The sequence below is a fragment of the Sorex fumeus genome, unplaced genomic scaffold, assembly GCF_029834395.1.
Source record: "Sorex fumeus unplaced genomic scaffold, SorFum_2.1 ptg000047l, whole genome shotgun sequence".
NCBI classification, from domain to species: domain Eukaryota; kingdom Metazoa; phylum Chordata; class Mammalia; order Eulipotyphla; family Soricidae; genus Sorex; species Sorex fumeus.
This window is the reverse complement of record NW_026606104.1, coordinates 12222245-12238696: the sequence shown is the minus strand read 5'-3', so window position 1 is coordinate 12238696 and position 16452 is coordinate 12222245.

Sequence of the window (16452 nt, the reverse complement as noted above, 5' to 3'; positions counted from 1 at the left end):
TAATTTTCTCAAAGAACCAGCTCTTGGTTTCATTGATCTTTCGTATTGTTTTTTGGGTTTCCATCTCGTTAATCTCTGCTCTGAGTTTTATTATTTCCTTTCTCCTGTTCGGGTTGTGCTCCTTTTTTTGGTCCTTCTCCAAGCTCTTAAGCTGTGAGGTTAGGTTACTTATGTGTGCTCGCTCCTCCTTCCTGAGGAATGCTTGTAGAGCTATAAACTTTCCTCTTAACACAGCCTTTGCTGTGTCCCATAAGTTTTGGTAACTCGTGTTCTCATTTTCATTCGTTTCTAGGAATCTTTTGATTTCCTCTTTGATTTCTTGTCTAATCCACTTGTTGTTCAATAGTGCACTGTTTAATTTCCAGGTGTTTGATTTAGTTTTCTGTTTTTGTGTGTGATTTACTTCTAATTTCAGCGCATTATGGTCTGAGAAGATTGTTGATACAATCTCTACCTTCTTAATTTTATGGAGGCATGTTTTGTGGCTCAGCATGTGGTCTATCTTGGAGAATGTTCCATGTACGCTTGAGAAGAATGTGTATTCAGCTTTTTGTGGATGAAGTGTCCTGTATATATCTACTAAGTCCCTTTCTTCCATTGTTTCCCTCAAATGAAGTATGTCCTTGCTAAGCTTGAGTCTGGTTGATCTATCAAGAGGTGACAAAGCAGTGTTGAAGTCTCCCACTAGTATTGTGTTGCTATTGATGTCTTTTTCCAAATCTATGAGTAGTTGTTTTAAGTACTTTGCTGGTCTCTCATTAGGTGCATATACATTTATTATTGTAAGTTCTTCCTGTTGTACAGATCCTCTGATCAATAAGTAATGGCCTTCACTGTCTCTTATGACCTTCCTCACTCTGAAATCAATGTGGTCTGATATAAGGATGGCTACCCCAGCTTTTTTATGGGAGCTGTTTGCCTGTAGGATTGTTTTCCAGCCTTTGACTCTGAGTCTGTGTTTGCTTTGACTATTGAGATGCGTTTCTTGCAGGCAGCAGAATGTTGGGTTCAATTTTCTAATCCATCCTGCCACTCTATGTCTTTTAATTGGTGCGTTTAGCCCATTGACATTGAGAGAGATTATTGTTATGGGATTTTGTCCCATTGTTATGTTAAAATTGGGTGTATTTGAGGGGCCTTTCTTGCCTTAAAGTAGCCCATTTAGTTGTTCTTGTAACCATGGTTTTGAGTCTATGAAGTTCCTTAGCTGTTGTTTGTCTGTGAAACTGTGTGTTGTTCCTTCTATTATGAATGAGAGTCTTGCTGGGAAAAGTATTTTGGGGGAGGCATTTATTTCATTGAGTTTTTTTACTATGTCCCACCACTGTTTTCGGGCCATGAGGGTTTCATCAGAAAAATCAGCTGTGAATTTTAAGGATGCTCCTTTGTAAGAGATTTCTTTCTTCGATCTTGCTGCTTTCAGAATTTTGTCTCTGTCTAAGGTTTTGGTCATTTTGATCAGAATGTGTCTTGGGGTATTTTTATTCGGATTTCTTCTAGCTGGTACCCTTCGGGCCTCCTGAATGTGGTCACAAGTTTTCTTCAGCTCTGGAAATGTTGTAGCAATGATGTCTTTGACAGTTTCTTCTTCATCGAGGTTTTCTTCCTGTCCCTCTGGGACTCCAATAATTCTTATGTTACCCCTCTTGGCTTCATCACGATCTTCTCTTGCCATCTGTTCCCGAATTGTGAGTCTCTTTTCCATTTTCTGCTCTTTTCGGGAGAGTCTCTGAACTTCATCTTCGAGCTCACTGATTCTGTTCTCAGCCGCTGTTACTCTGCTGCTGAGGCCTTCCACTGAGCTTTTCAATTCGCCTACGAGATTTTTCAGGTCTGACATTTCTGATTGCATTTTCCTCATTTCTGCCTTCAGATCCTCTTGTCTTCTATTGGCATTGCTTTCCATTGTTTCTTTTAATTCCCTAAGCATCCTAAGTAGCTCCCTTCTGAATTCCTTGTCAGAGAGGTTGTCTAACACTACAGTACTGTTGGTGTCATCTGGGCTAGACTCTTCAATATGAATGTTTGGTGGGCTTTTGCGTTGCTTTACCATTGTGAGAGGTGTGGTTTAGTCCTTCACGTTCAGTGTTACTATTCTGCTTGATATGCAGTGTGAGTTAAGATAGGCTTATGAGTTATTGGCAACTGTATTTCTAGTGGCTGAGCTAAAATAGAGAAGTTTCCATCTAAGAAGTTAGCTTATGGTTCCTATGGCATACGTAGTGGGAAAATATTTTGCGGCCGCGTTAGCGGCCGCGGCTCCGGAAAGAGTCCCTGGCACTGGGCGAGGAGTTGGGAATGTCTCCTGTTTGGAATTGGAGCCGTTCAGCTTTGTTGCCCAGAGCTGGGCCTCTGTGCCCGTCCCACGCGGCTCAGGGGTTGAAAACCGGCTGTCTCGGGGCTGTTTCTAGCTGCGCGTGCCCAGAGAGGAACCCAGGCCCTTGGGGGCGGGCTGTACCTGTTGGAATTGGAGCCGTTCAGCTTTGTTGCCCAGAGCTGGGCCTCTGTGCCCGTCCCACGCGGCTCAGGGGTTGAAAACCGGCTGTCTCGGGGCTGTTTCTAGCTGCGCGTGCCCAGAGAGGAACCCAGGCCCTTGGGGGCGGGCTGTACCTGTTGGAATTGGAGCCGTTCAGCTTTGTTGCCCAGAGCTGGGCCTCTGTGCCCGTCCCACGCGGCTCAGGGGTTGAAAACCGGCTGTCTCGGGGCTGTTTCTAGCTGCGCGTGCCCAGAGAGGAACCCAGGCCCTTGGGGGCGGGCTGTACCTGTTGGAATTGGAGCCGTTCAGCTTTGTTGCCCAGAGCTGGGCCTCTGTGCCCGTCCCACGCGGCTCAGGGGTTGAAAACCGGCTGTCTCGGGGCTGTTTCTAGCTGCGCGTGCCCAGAGAGGAACCCAGGCCCTTGGGGGCGGGCTGTACCTGTTGGAATTGGAGCCGTTCAGCTTTGTTGCCCAGAGCTGGGCCTCTGTGCCCGTCCCACGCGGCTCAGGGGTTGAAAACCGGCTGTCTCGGGGCTGTTTCTAGCTGCGCGTGCCCAGAGAGGAACCCAGGCCCTTGGGGGCCCGGAGGTGGTTTATGGGCATGCCTCCCATATACCTACCTTTGGCCATTTAATTTCTGGGTAAACTTGGCCCCAAGTTGTTGGGGTCTGGCCAAAAGCACAGCAGCAATTTTGGGGTATCTGGAAGTCTAAAGTCACCATCAGGCTGCTGATGTACTCACCCCGCAGGTGCAGGTTGACCTACTGGCGGCACCATACCCCCATGTATGATCCTTCTGACTCCTCACAAGTCCTTTTTATAAGAATTGAGAGAGAACGCAGTGGATTAGAGTGCATACTTTGCATGCAGAGATCCTGGGCAGGATTCCCTGCGCAGCATTGCCCTCTGAGCACCACAGGAGCTTGGAGCAGGACGTTGATCATGTGTACTGCCAGGTGCTATCTTAGAAGTTTATGAACATAAATAGAAAAGACATTTAAAATTGAAAGTTTTGGTTTGTTTTAGTTAAAAATTTAATTTTTAAAAAAAATTAAATTTAAAAAATGAAATAAGGAAGATCAGAGCTAAAGTATTATATTTGGGAATATTAAGGTATTGATAAACTAGGTTAAGGGGGCTGGAGTACAGTGGGAAGGAGTTTGTCTTGTATGTGATCAACCCAGGTTTTATCCCCGGCATCCCGTATGGTCTCCAAGCACCACAGGAGAGTGCAGAATCACTGAGTGCAGAACCAGGAGTATCCCCTCAGCATCGCCAGTGTGGCCCAAAAAAGCAAAAAAAAAAAAAAAACAACAACAAAAAAACCACTTAAGTGTGCATTACAAAATATCAATAATAATCACTAAAAAATGTATACATTCCAGGCCAAAAAGTAAGATTCCAAATAAGTCTAGGGGCATTTATAATTTCAAATACCTCTCAATAGTAAGTTAAAGAAAAGAATAATAGTAATAAATACTTGTAACTAGAGGAATGCAGTAAGAGTGCTTCTAAATAAATGCTGACAACCCTGTCACTCAATGGAAGATTATATTTTTGCATGTGTAAGACCCTGGGTCCAATCATTAGCACAGCCCCCCCAAAAAAAGGCTTGTTCTAAAAAGTTAGAAAAAAATGAGCTAAAAGTAAATAATAAAAACTTGATGGAAATAAAACCAAAACCTTTTTCCTTGAAAATGCTAACAAAATAATAAGCTAACAGCTCTGAAGATATGAGAAAAAAGTATAATACATAATACAAATATAAGCACAGCAGAATTTTAAAAATTAAAATATCAAAATAATGCAAATTAAAAAGTCAAAGTACTAGAGAAAATTTTGAAAAATGGAAAAATGCTAACCTAGGAAGAAGTTATGTCTTTTCACAAAACACTGGATCCAGATTGTTTTATAGCTTGAGTTCCTAAAACATTTAAGAAAGATTGTTTCAGCCACAAAGCAAGTTTTTGAGAATGGCAAAAATTTATATTTCCGGGCTGGAGCAATAGCACAGCAGGTAGGGCGTTTGCCTTGCACGCGGCCGACCCGGGTTCGATTCCCAGCATCCCATATGGGCCCCTGAGCGCCACCAGGAGTGATTCTTGAGTGCAAAGCTAGGAGTAACCTCTGAGCATCGCTGGGTGTGAAGCAAAAAGCTAAACAAATAAATAAAGTTATATTTCCTAAGTTATTCTGTGAAGACAGTGTAAGCTAAATAGCTTTATTAACAAAAATATGCTTTAAAAAATAGCAAATTTCTTGGATGCAAAAATACTGACTTGATGTATCAGATTTAGTGACATAAAAAGAACTCTTTCTTTAGTATATTGTTGTTGTTATATTGCTAATGCAGGGCTGGAGCCATAGCACAGCTGGTAGCGCGTTTGTCTTGCTTGTGGCCAACCCGGGTTCGATTCCTTCATCCCTCTTGGAGAGCCCTGCAAGCTACCGAGAGTATCCCACCCACACAGCAGAGCCTGGCAAGCTCCCTGTGGAGTATTCTATATGCCAAAAACAGTAATAACAAGTCTCACAATGGAGACGTTACTGGTGGCCTCTTGAGCAAATCGATGAACAATAGGACAGTGCAGTGCTACAGTGCATTGTTAATTAAAGTGACTCAACATTAAGAAAGCCTGTAATTGTCATCTGTCATGTTAACAGATTCCAGAAGTAATAAACTAAAAATAAATAAAATGTATCACACATTTAAAATGCCTTTTAAAAGAGAGGGGACATGGTTCAACAGCCAAGTGCTTGCCTTGCATATGTGAGCCTTGGGTTCAATTCCCAGAACCAAAATAAGATATAGGAGAGGTCTCCTAACCTGATACATGGTATCTACACTATAACAAGCACATAGAAAACTTAAATAATCACATCACCCAATAGGAATAAACAATGGATGAATTCCCTTAAGACAGGAATGGCGTGCCTGTCACAACTTGAATATAACAGGAAAAACTTCTGTTTTTGTCTTTAATTTTTGGGCCATATCTGGTGATGAGTAGGACTTACTTTGAACTCAGGAACCACTCCCCGCCGCCTCGGGACCATACAAAGACAGCCCACCCTATACCCATCTTGTAAAGGGTTAATATCAAATGTGGTGCCAGGAAATCAAACCTGGGGCAGCCATATGCAAGACAAGCACTACCTGCAGTGTCACTTTGACCCTCAACTTGAAAGCTGATTGATTTTGGAGCTACAGACACATCACACAGTGTTCTTCCTACTCCTAGCTCAGTGCATGACAGGGTGTGCGAGCCAGACCAATAGTACAGCGGGTAGGGTGTTTGCCTTGCATGCAGCTGACCCAGGTTCAATCCCCAGCATTCCATATATTCCCCCAAACACTGCCAGGAGCTAGTGCAGAGCCAGGAGTAACCCCTGAGTATCACAGTATGACTCAAAAAGCAAAAATTGAAATTAAAAAAATAACTTTCTAACATTCAAGTCAGTTATTCTCAAGGATTCAGGGGAGGGAATCAAACGTTACCTGCAGATTATTTCACTTGCCTTATATAGCAAAAGACTACAGTGTGTGAGCAATTTTAGTTGAACCAAGGTGCTCATTATAAAATGGAAGTTAAAGAAGCCAATGCTATGCCTATATCCTATCCTCCATGAAGATATATATTTTTCAAACATGACTCTTCTATTGCAAAAGGAAGGCTAAATTGGCTAGAAATAAATCCAACAGAAGATCTAAGACCTATAAAAACAAAAAACAAAAAAAAAACCACTTCAGTAGGCACCATTAAGAAGTGTTCTCAGCTTCCTCCCTAGTCAACTACCACTCCAGTAATAGGGACAATTTTTATGTAAAACATTACACTACATACTCATATTTAAAAGAGCGAAGGGGGGGGCAAAGCAATAGTGCATCTGATAAGGCACTTGCCTTGCCAATGGCTGATCCAGGTTCAATCCTTGGCACCTCTTATGGTTGCCCACGCCCACCATGAGTGATCCCTGAGCTCCACTGGGAGTGTCCCCCACCAAAAAAGAAAACAGAGCAAAGGGGCTGGAGTACAACCAGCAGGTGTACTTACCTTACTGGTTTGGTTCTTCCCCTTCACCCCCCTCTTTATTGATTCACCGTGAGGACAGTAATAAAGCTTTCATATTTGAACTTTAATCATACAATCTCAAACACCTATCCCTTCACCAGTGCACATTTTCCACCACCAGAATCCCCAGTATCCACCCCCCCCCCCATTCCACACCTTCCCCTGCCTATGTGGCAGACAACTTGAACAATATTCTCTCTCTACTTTGGTTACATTCATTATTTCGACACCAGTCCCACCACCACTCATACCTGCCAAAAAGGCAATGCTCGACAGTTTGTTTTGTACTACTTGTTATGGATAAAATATGTCGCGTGGCCACATGCTCTAGGAATTCTAAAATTTTCATAATTAGGGTCTGGAGAGATCTTTGCAGGAAGTTTCTCAGGTCCGAGATTCATGTGTGTGTGTGTCTCTGGATCATGGTCATGTGGGAGCTTAAGTAGACGGTGGCCGTATGTGGGTGTCATCTCAGAGTCCCATGGGGGCAGAGGGGAAGGAGAAGGTTTGGTTCTTTTTAATATTTGAAAAGGATGTCATCAGGAGCTGAAGAGATTGCACAGTAGATAGGGCACTAGCCTTGCATGCAGCCAACCTGGATGGAATCTCTGTCATTCCATATGGTCCCCTGAGTACTGCCAAGAGCAGTTACTAGTTACTGAGTGCAGAGACAGGAGTAACCCTTGATCATCACTACAGGTGTGGGTGACCACACCTCCCCCTCTTCAAAAAAATGATGCCAACAGTGAAAAGTACCAAGCCTGCCTTGCACATGTGAGGCCCTAGATTTGATCCCTGGCATGAAAAAATTTGAATCAAAACAAAACCAAAAAACACAACTACCATGCTTTTTAAAAATTAGATTTCATGGTTTATTTTCTATTGTTTCTAACCACAATTTTCATTTCTCAGTAATATTTCATAGCATAAATATACTTTATAAAACTATTCTCTTACATTTTGTGAGCATTTGATTTGATTAGGTTTTGCTATGATATTGTGGAGAACATTCTTAATCAAGCCTCTTGATTCATATATATGAAGCATTTTTTCAAATGTAGTTCCCAAGGTGGATTGTTGAGTACCAAAGCATGTAAACATTTGATTTCATAATCAAATTGTTTTTCCACAGTAGTTATATTTTTTTCCTTTTCTTTCTTTTTTGTTTCTTTTTCTTTCTTGTGTGTGTGTGTGTGTGTGTGTGTGTGTGTGTGTGTGTTTGGACTGCACCTGACTGTGTTCAGAGGGCTTCACCCCTGTCTTCAGGATTCACTTCCAGTGGACTCAGGGGACCATATGGAATGCTGGGAATTGACCTAGGCTGGCCACACGCAAGGCAAATGCCCTACATCCTATCCTATGACTCCAGCCCCTACTTTTACAAAGTTAAACTTATATGAGAAGAAATCCTCATAATTTTCCCTTTGGTCACCAAACTACTTATAAACTACTTAGTAGACTTCCACACATTACCAGCAAGCTATAAATACTAGGGGAGATAGGTATAACTTTATCTCATCTGCCATTCTGAAATTACCAAACTTAAGGGTCTTTTGGATAAAATAACTTAAGATGCAATCTGACTTCTAAAGCACCTGCTTTTCCTTTACACACTTTTTCTACTGCTTGACCAGTCCTTTGAGCTGTTGAATGGGTAAGAAATAAAGTCATTTGGTCTGGGATGTGTCTCTGGTGGAGTGACAAAGCACATGCTTTGTTTGCATGAAGCCCCTCTCCCCAGCAATAACAAATAGGAAAAGGGGGAAAGCTATTCAGGTTATATAGTGCTTTGGACATTAGTACATTATATAGTTATCAAAATCTCTATTGTGGTCCTTAACCTTTCAAATTCATAAATCCTCACCGTCTCATTGAATGAGTGGACTTTAGCAATAGCTTGAATAACAGAGAGGTTGGTGTCTCTGTTCTTAGCACAGATTTATACTTGCAGCTCAGTCTCCTTTGAGTTCCCTGAGTTGGCATTTTCTGTTGCCCTAAGTCTGCATTCTCCAAGAGGGCTCACTACACATTTGCATTGTCTGTAGAAAGAGGAAAAGGGAAAAGGAGCACACCATTTTCCCTTTACTGCATGTGTCACTGCGCAGGCCTGTCACATTTCCCTGAAGTTAGCTGCAAGAATGATTAACACTTGGGGCTAAAGCAATAGTACAATGGGTAGGGCATGCGCCTTGCATGCAGCTGACCCAGGTTGGATCCCCAGGATGCCAAGCACCACCAGGAGTGATTCCTGAGTGCAGAGCCAGGAGTAACCCTTGAGCATCACCTGGTGTGACCCAAAAAGCTGAGAGAGAGGCAGACAGACAGACAGACTAGTACAGATAGTCTTTATCCGGTGTGTGTATGTGTCATAGCATTATCAAAGCAGGAGAGAACAGATACTGGATGCCATAACAAGATCTTCTGCCACAAAAACACTGGGCATTTCTGTGCCGGTTTCTAGATGCTGGTGTCTGGACACCTTCACCTTCCATCAACATGCTGAGAAGCCTCAGGAGTCTAACTACAATTCATGCATCACCCACTCTAAAAGCATGTTTCTGTCACAGCAGATGCTGTTTTTCTGTGTGTGGTTCTTATATATGGCAGAAGTCTTCGGTGTCAATACTCTTCACAGCTCATTGTAGCAGCACAGGTAGCAACCCCCATGTCTACAGCAGCACTTTTACCAACCTTGCCACCCCAGAAACTGCCCTCTCTCCCCTTTGGCTATAAAATAGCTGAAGCTGTCCTTGGGGAAAGGAAGAGGGAACTCATCACCTCTCCTAATTTTAAACTGTACTACAAAGTGGTAGTAATTAAAACAGCATGATATTAGAATAAAGACAGACCTGCAGACCAATAGAACAGAGTTGAATATCCTGACACTGACTCTCAAATACGTGATCACCTAATCTTCGATAAAAGAGCAAGAAATATGAAGTGGAGCAAGGAAAACCTCTTCAACAAGTGGTGCTAGGAAAATTGGGCAGCTACATGCAAAAAAAAAAAAGAAGAAGAAAGAAGAACTGAGATCTCTTTCTAACACCAGGCACAAATATCAGATCAAAATGGATTAAAAACTTCAATATCAGACTTGAATCCATAAGGTACATGGAAGAAAACATAAGCAAAATCCTCCATGACAGTGAAGAGAAAGGCATCTTCAAAGATGAAACACCACTGACAAACAAGTGGAAGCAAAGATAAACAAATGGGACCACACTAGGCTAAGAAGCTTCAATACCTCAAAAGAAAGTGACCAAGATACAAAGACACCCTATACCCATCTTATCAGAGGTTAATATTAAAGATATACAAGACACTGGTAGAATTCTACAAAAAAAAAATCCAACCCCATCCAAAAAATGGGGAGAAAAAAATGAACAGAAACTTCCTCGAAGAAATATAAGAACAAATACCCGAGGACAGTAGAAACAGGGCCAAGAGGATTAGTCCAATATTGGAAGCCTGCTTCAAGTGCTTGGGGAAAAGGTAATTAGAATAGAGAAGGGAGCACTATGATAGTGATAGCTGGAAATGATCACTCTGGCTAAGAACTGGATGCTGAAAGTAGGTAAGGGACAAACCTGATCGCCTTTCAGTACCTGTATTGCAAATCATAATGAAGGGAGGGAGAGAGAGAAAGAAGGAAAGTGCCTGCCATAGAGGCTGGTGGGGGTGGAGGGTGGCAGGAGAGGGAAAAGGGAGACATTGGTGGTGGAAAATATACACTGGTGGAGGGATGGATGTTGGAACATGTATGACTGAAGTCTGATCATGAACAGCCTTGTAACTGTGCATCTAAAAAATAATTTTTTTAAAAAAAAAGCTGCTTAAAAGTTCAAAGCAGCAAAACCGGCAGAGGCCAAGGAGGCAGCCAGAGCTGCAGCAGTAGCCCTGGCAGGAGCAAAAGCTGCTGCAGGAGCAGAGGTGGTGCTCCCCAGTGGCAGTAGCAGTAGCAGCAGCAGCAGCAGGGGGAGTAGAAGCAGGGGCGGGAGATGCAAATCCAGCCTCTGCTGCAAAGGAGGCAGCAGGAGCAGCGGGCACAGCAGAAGTAGAAAAGCACAAGCCCCACTGATGGAGCTTGTCATAGCTGAGCGTTTGCCCGATGCCCGGTGGAAAGAATAAGGGACTAGCAGGAGGTTTCCATTATCTGGCCCTTCCATGATCACATACCCTAACATGCCCCTCTCTAGGAGGGGATTCTTTTTTTCTTTTTTTTTTTTTTTTGGATACATTTTCTTTTCTTTTTATAATTTTTTTTATTAGTGAACCACTGTGAGGTACAGTTACATACTTACAGACTTTCGTGTTTGCATTTCATTCATACAATGACTGAGTACCATTCCTCCACCAGTGCCCATTCTCCACCACCAATGATCCCAGAATCCCTCCCACCACCCCCACCCCATCCCCCCTCCACACCTCCCTGCCTCTGTGGCAGGGCATTCCCTTTTGTTCTCTGTCTCCTTTGGGGTGTTGTGGTTTGCAATAGAGGTATTGAGTGGCCATCCTGTTTGGTCTATAGGCTACTTTTGGCAAGCATCTCCCATCCCGAGAGGCTCCTCTTGGGAGGAGATTCTTGTGGAGCTGCCTTTGGGGTGTTAGTAAAGATCTAGTTCTGAGGCTACTTCCTGCTGGAAAGGGAGGCTGCTCTTCTCCCAGAGTACCTGGGGCTCCACTCCTGGCTCTCTGTTGGGGTGATGTTGGAGGTATGGTGGAGGGTGAGTCAGATGTTGAGGCAGGCTGTTGTTCAGAAAAAAAGGCAGCTGGGACCAGGATCTTTGCCGTACTTTAGCTGCAGGTGAGACAAATGGTTATGAGACCAGGAGACGAGAGGAAGCATCTGTATCACAGGCACTTTCTTGGTGGGGCCTTCTTATTTGTGGACCCTGGTGAGGATGATGGTGGTTTTGACAACTTCAAAAGGAGATTTTGCAGGGTGCTTAGGTCCCCAGTGGTTGGTGCTGCCTCATTCTGCCTGTGGAATCAGCATCAGAGCTGGGTCCCTGAGTGTCTTTTAGTGAAGAACCTGAGCGTCGTTTGAGTCCCAAGTTTTCAGTCTCTGAGTGTGAGGAAAAAAATTCACTTTGGGGGCTGGAGAGATAGCACAGTGGGTTGGGCGTTTGTCTTGCACGTGGCTGACCCGAGTTTGATTCCCAGCATCCCATACAGTTCCCTAAGCACCGCCAGGAGTAATTCTTTTTTTTTTTTCTTTTTGGGTCACATCCATCGATGCTCAGGGGTTACTCCTGGCTTTGCACTCAGGAGTTACTCCTGGTGGTGCTCAGGGGACCATATGGGATGCTGGGGATCAAACCCGGCAAATGCCCTACCCGCTGTACTATCACTCCAACCCCAGGAGAAATTCTTGGATACAGAGCCAGGAGTAACCCTTGTGCATGGCCAGGTGTGACCCACCCCCCAAAAAATTCACTTTGTCTCATTTTGTTTTGCAGGGCACCCTTCGTGGTGCTCAGGGCTTACTCTTGGCTCTGTGCCCAGGGATTATTCCAAGCAGGCTCAGGGATTCAGAAAAGGGGGCTAGGGAGAGGTCAAATCACTCAGAACCTGTGGGCACTGTTCCAGAAAGGGTATTTATTACAATGCCAAAACCTTGGTCAGGCTTTGTGGGACTGAAAGTGTATTAATTTTAGTGTGGCCAATTTAAGAAGTCCATGATGTTTACTTATGGTGCAAATTTAAGCCTTGGAAGGGGGCCTCCGCAAGTGTATCTCAAGTTTCATTAGCTTCCTAATAAGCCACCTCATCTCAGACCCCCTGAAGCATCTTCAGTTGTGCTAGAGGTGGCTGGATTTGCCATGCGCAGAGTGGAGGGGGGCGAGTTGCAAGAACTGAGGGCAGGAGCACTAGGCAAGGAGCGTCCTCACAATTGATGCTCATAGGACATCATAGAGCAATATAGCAGGTAGATAAGCCCTGTGTAAGTGGCAGAAATTGAGGCTGGGAGTGCCCACCTGAGGCCTATCACAGGCAGCTCCTCCCCAAGGTATGGCTTTCTTGTAAACTCCAAGAACCTCTGCCAGCTATAAAGAATTCTTTCCACCTGTGCCCTGTGCTTTCCACTCAGCAGTTTCATCCTCTCTGACCACCCCCTCATCACTGCCCGCATTTGGTCCAGGTCACATCTATGTGGGTGTATCTCGTTTCTTTTCTTCCTTTCTTCTTGTTACTCCTTGGACCTCGAGTCCAGTAGAGAAGGAATGGATGACTTGATTTTTTCTATACATTTAGAATGCCCTATAAAGAGTCTTCTGTGGGAATTGCCACCTGACCTGAGCTCAATGCTGATAGAACTGTAGTTGGGCTCTGCCTTGACAAAGGGGTCTCTTGGGGCTGGAGCAATAGTACAGCGGGTAGGGTGTTTGCCTTGCAAGTGGCCAACCTGGGTTCAATCCCCGGCAACCCATCTGGTCCCCCAGCACAGCCAGGAGTGTAGAGCCAGGAGTGACCCCTGAGCATCGCTGGGTGTGACCCAAAAAGCACTGTCACTGTAGCACTGTAGCATTATATATTAAAACACATAGTCGTTGCTCATCAACTTGCTTGAGCCGGCCCAGTAACGTCTCCTTTTGAGACCTCTTGTTAATGTTTTTGGCATATCGAACTCGGGTCAGCCGTGTTCAAGGCAAATGCCCCCAAAGTGAATTTTTTCCTCACACTCAGAGACTGAAAACTTGGGACTCAAGCGACGCTCAGGATCTTCATTAAAAGACACTCAGGGGTCCAGCTCTGATGCTGATTCCACAGGCGGAATGAGGCAGCACCAACCGCTGGGGGCTTAAGCACCCTGAAAAATGTCCTTTTGAAGTTGTCAAAACCACCATCATCCTCACTAGGGTCCACAAATACGCCACAGGGAGCTTACCAGCCTCTGCTGTGCGGGTGGGATACTCCCGGTAGCTTGCCGGGCTCTCCAAGAGGGGCGGAGGAATCGAACCTGGCTCAGCCAGGCCGGTTGTGCACAAGGCCCTACCGCTGTGCTATCGCTTCACCCAAAAAGCACTATTAGCACTGTCCTCCCGTTGTTCATCGATTTGCTCGAGCGGGCCCAGTAACGTCTCCATTGTGAAACTTGTTACTGTGTTTGGCATATTGAATACACCATAGGTAGCTTGCCAGGCTTTGCCCTGTGGGCGAGATACTCTCGGTAGCTTGCTGGGCTCTCCAATAGGGGTGGAGGAATCGAACCTGGGTCGACCAGGTTGACCGCATGCAAGGCAAATGTCCTACCAACTGTGCTATCGTTCCAGCCCAAACAAACAAAAAACAAAGGGGGTCTCTCCAACAACACTGCAGTCATTCCCTGTGTCAGTTTAGTCCTGCCTAATCTACAGAGATCTTCCACCTACCCACTGCCCTTTGGGGCCACACCCAGCAATGTTTAGGGCTTCCTCCTGGCCCTGCACTCAGGAATTAGTCCTAATAATGCCAGTGGGACCATATGGGATGCTGGGGATTGAGCTGGGGTTGGCTATGAGCAAGGCAAGTGCTCTACATGTTATACTACTGCTTCAGCCCTGCCATTTGAGACTTGTAAGGATTTTGAAAAACAGCACATGGAGGTGGAGAGTGCCCGAGACAAGTCTTCATTTTGCTGATTAGTAGAGCAACCTTGATCACATTCTCTCCCTCATCTGTGGTGCATGCTTTACCCTAGTGTTCTCTATAAAATGAAGTCACAGAAGGTCTTTGTTTTGTTTTGGTTTTTTGTTTGTTTGGGGGTCATACCTAGCTGTCACTATCACTGTACTCTTGCTGTTCATCGATTTGCTCAAGCGGGTCCAGTAAATGTCTCCATTGTGACACTTGTTACTGTGTTTGGCATATTGAATACATCACAGGTAGCTTGCCAGGCTTTGTTGTGCGGGCAAGATACTCTTGGTCGCTTGCCAGGCTGTCTGAGAGGGGCAGAGAAATAGAACCTGGGTCTGCCAGGCAAACACCCTACGCGCTGTGCTATCACTCCAACCCTGTGTGTGGGCTTATTCCTACACCTAATGGTGCTTGGGGGACTAATTGGGATGCCAAGGATTGAACCTGGACCAGTCACATGCAAGGCAAACTCCCTAGTCACTGTACTATTGCTCTAGCCCCAAGTCATTTGTAATGTCTTTACAAAGTCTTCTGTGTAATTCCACCACATACATAATCAAAACAGGAGCAGACTTGGGGAAGTCCAGTTTGTCACTCACTTTTGAGGTTTTCCAAAGAAATCCCAGGCCTGGTTTAAGTTCATGCTGGCCCCTTCAAATACCTTTGACTTTTTTGGGGGGTCGGGGGGGAGGGTTACACCCGGCATTGCACAGAGGTTACTCCTGGATCATGCACTCAGGAATTACTCCTGGCCATGTTCAGGGTACCATATGGGATGCTGGGAATCGAAACCCGAGTTAGCTGCGTGCAAGGCAACCGCCCTTCCCGCTGTGCTATTGCTCAAATACCTTTTAGAGTTCAGTAAACCTTTCCCATCTCCGGTCATATCAACAGGGCACCACTAGGGGTCTCTCTCGAGCATTGAACCAGAAATTTGGCTGCTAAGCACCTGAGAATCCCTCCATGTGGCCCGAATCTCTCCCTCCCATCCCCCACCCCCCCACCCCGGCCAAAGACAAAATGATAGACTCAGAGACACAATGCTAAAATATTAGGGTGTAGATTCAGACTCTAATTGTGTACTGCAAGGCAGGCCAAATTGCCAAGTTATAATAGTCTGACAAGCTGATCGTCTAGTAGGTATGTGTTGGAGGGAGTTGAAAGCTATGGGTCTATGACTAAGTTTTCTGATTCACATTAACACAGAGTGGCCAAGAACCACAAGTCAGTGAGGTCATCCAAAGAAAGGGCAGACATATCACTCCCTCTTTGCTCCAATCCCACCAACTGTGGGTTCATGGGGGATCTCCATGCAACTTTTTCCATCCTAGACATGTTTCATCCTAGACATGTTTTTTTAGTTTATTATTTACTTCCATTTTTTTATTTTTATTAAGATAGTGTTTATAGAGTTGTTCATAATAAAGTTGTTTCAGGCATACAATATTCCAACACCATTTCTTCATCTTTTGGAAGAAATACAGAACAAACTAGCCTCTAAGATCTCTAAGAGCACTGGATCCAGTTCTGTGTTTTTTCAACTATGTCATGTATGCTGATTTAAGACAACATATGAGGGTGCTGAAGTGGGCAGGGTGCTTGCTTTGCCACTTGCCTGACCTGGGTTGGAGCCCCAGCACCCCACGTGGCCCCTGAGACCTGCTATGAGTGATCCTGAATTCAGAGCCAGGGGTAAGATCTGAGCACAGCTGGGTGTGATCCAAAAAAAAAAAAAACCAAAAAGAAAAAAAAAGACAAAATGAATAAAATGATGCATCTTTTGACAGAATCTTAAATTCATCACTAAATAACAAATAAAATAACACCACTCCTACTTGTTTTTTCTAACCCTTGCAAAGTGCTTTGCATTTTAGTGATCTTCTTTCTTAGATGTATCATGTAGAGTATCAAATAATAGCTGTGCCAAAGACTGTCCGGATTAAAGGGTGTGAGCACTGTCCTAATATTCTGGAGAGGAAAAGAAAAACTTTTTTGGTTGCCTTTTAGTTCCTTTCACCAAATGAGAGCCTAAAGTCCCCCAGAGTAGCAGTTAAAGGTCACATATTTCCCATGCCCCCAGGCAGAGACAGGGAGGGAGGATAGAAACAGAAGGAAAGACCCCGAGCCTGGCCTACCTAGAGATCAGTGGGATGGTACTTTAGTGGTAACACCTTGGAATCTTGATGAAAGGAGTTATCTGTAAATATCTGGGAGTAGGGGGTAGGGAGGCGGTGTTTAGGGGGCTGGGGAATCTTCTAGTCTCACAATTGGCAGAAGAGATTAAAAC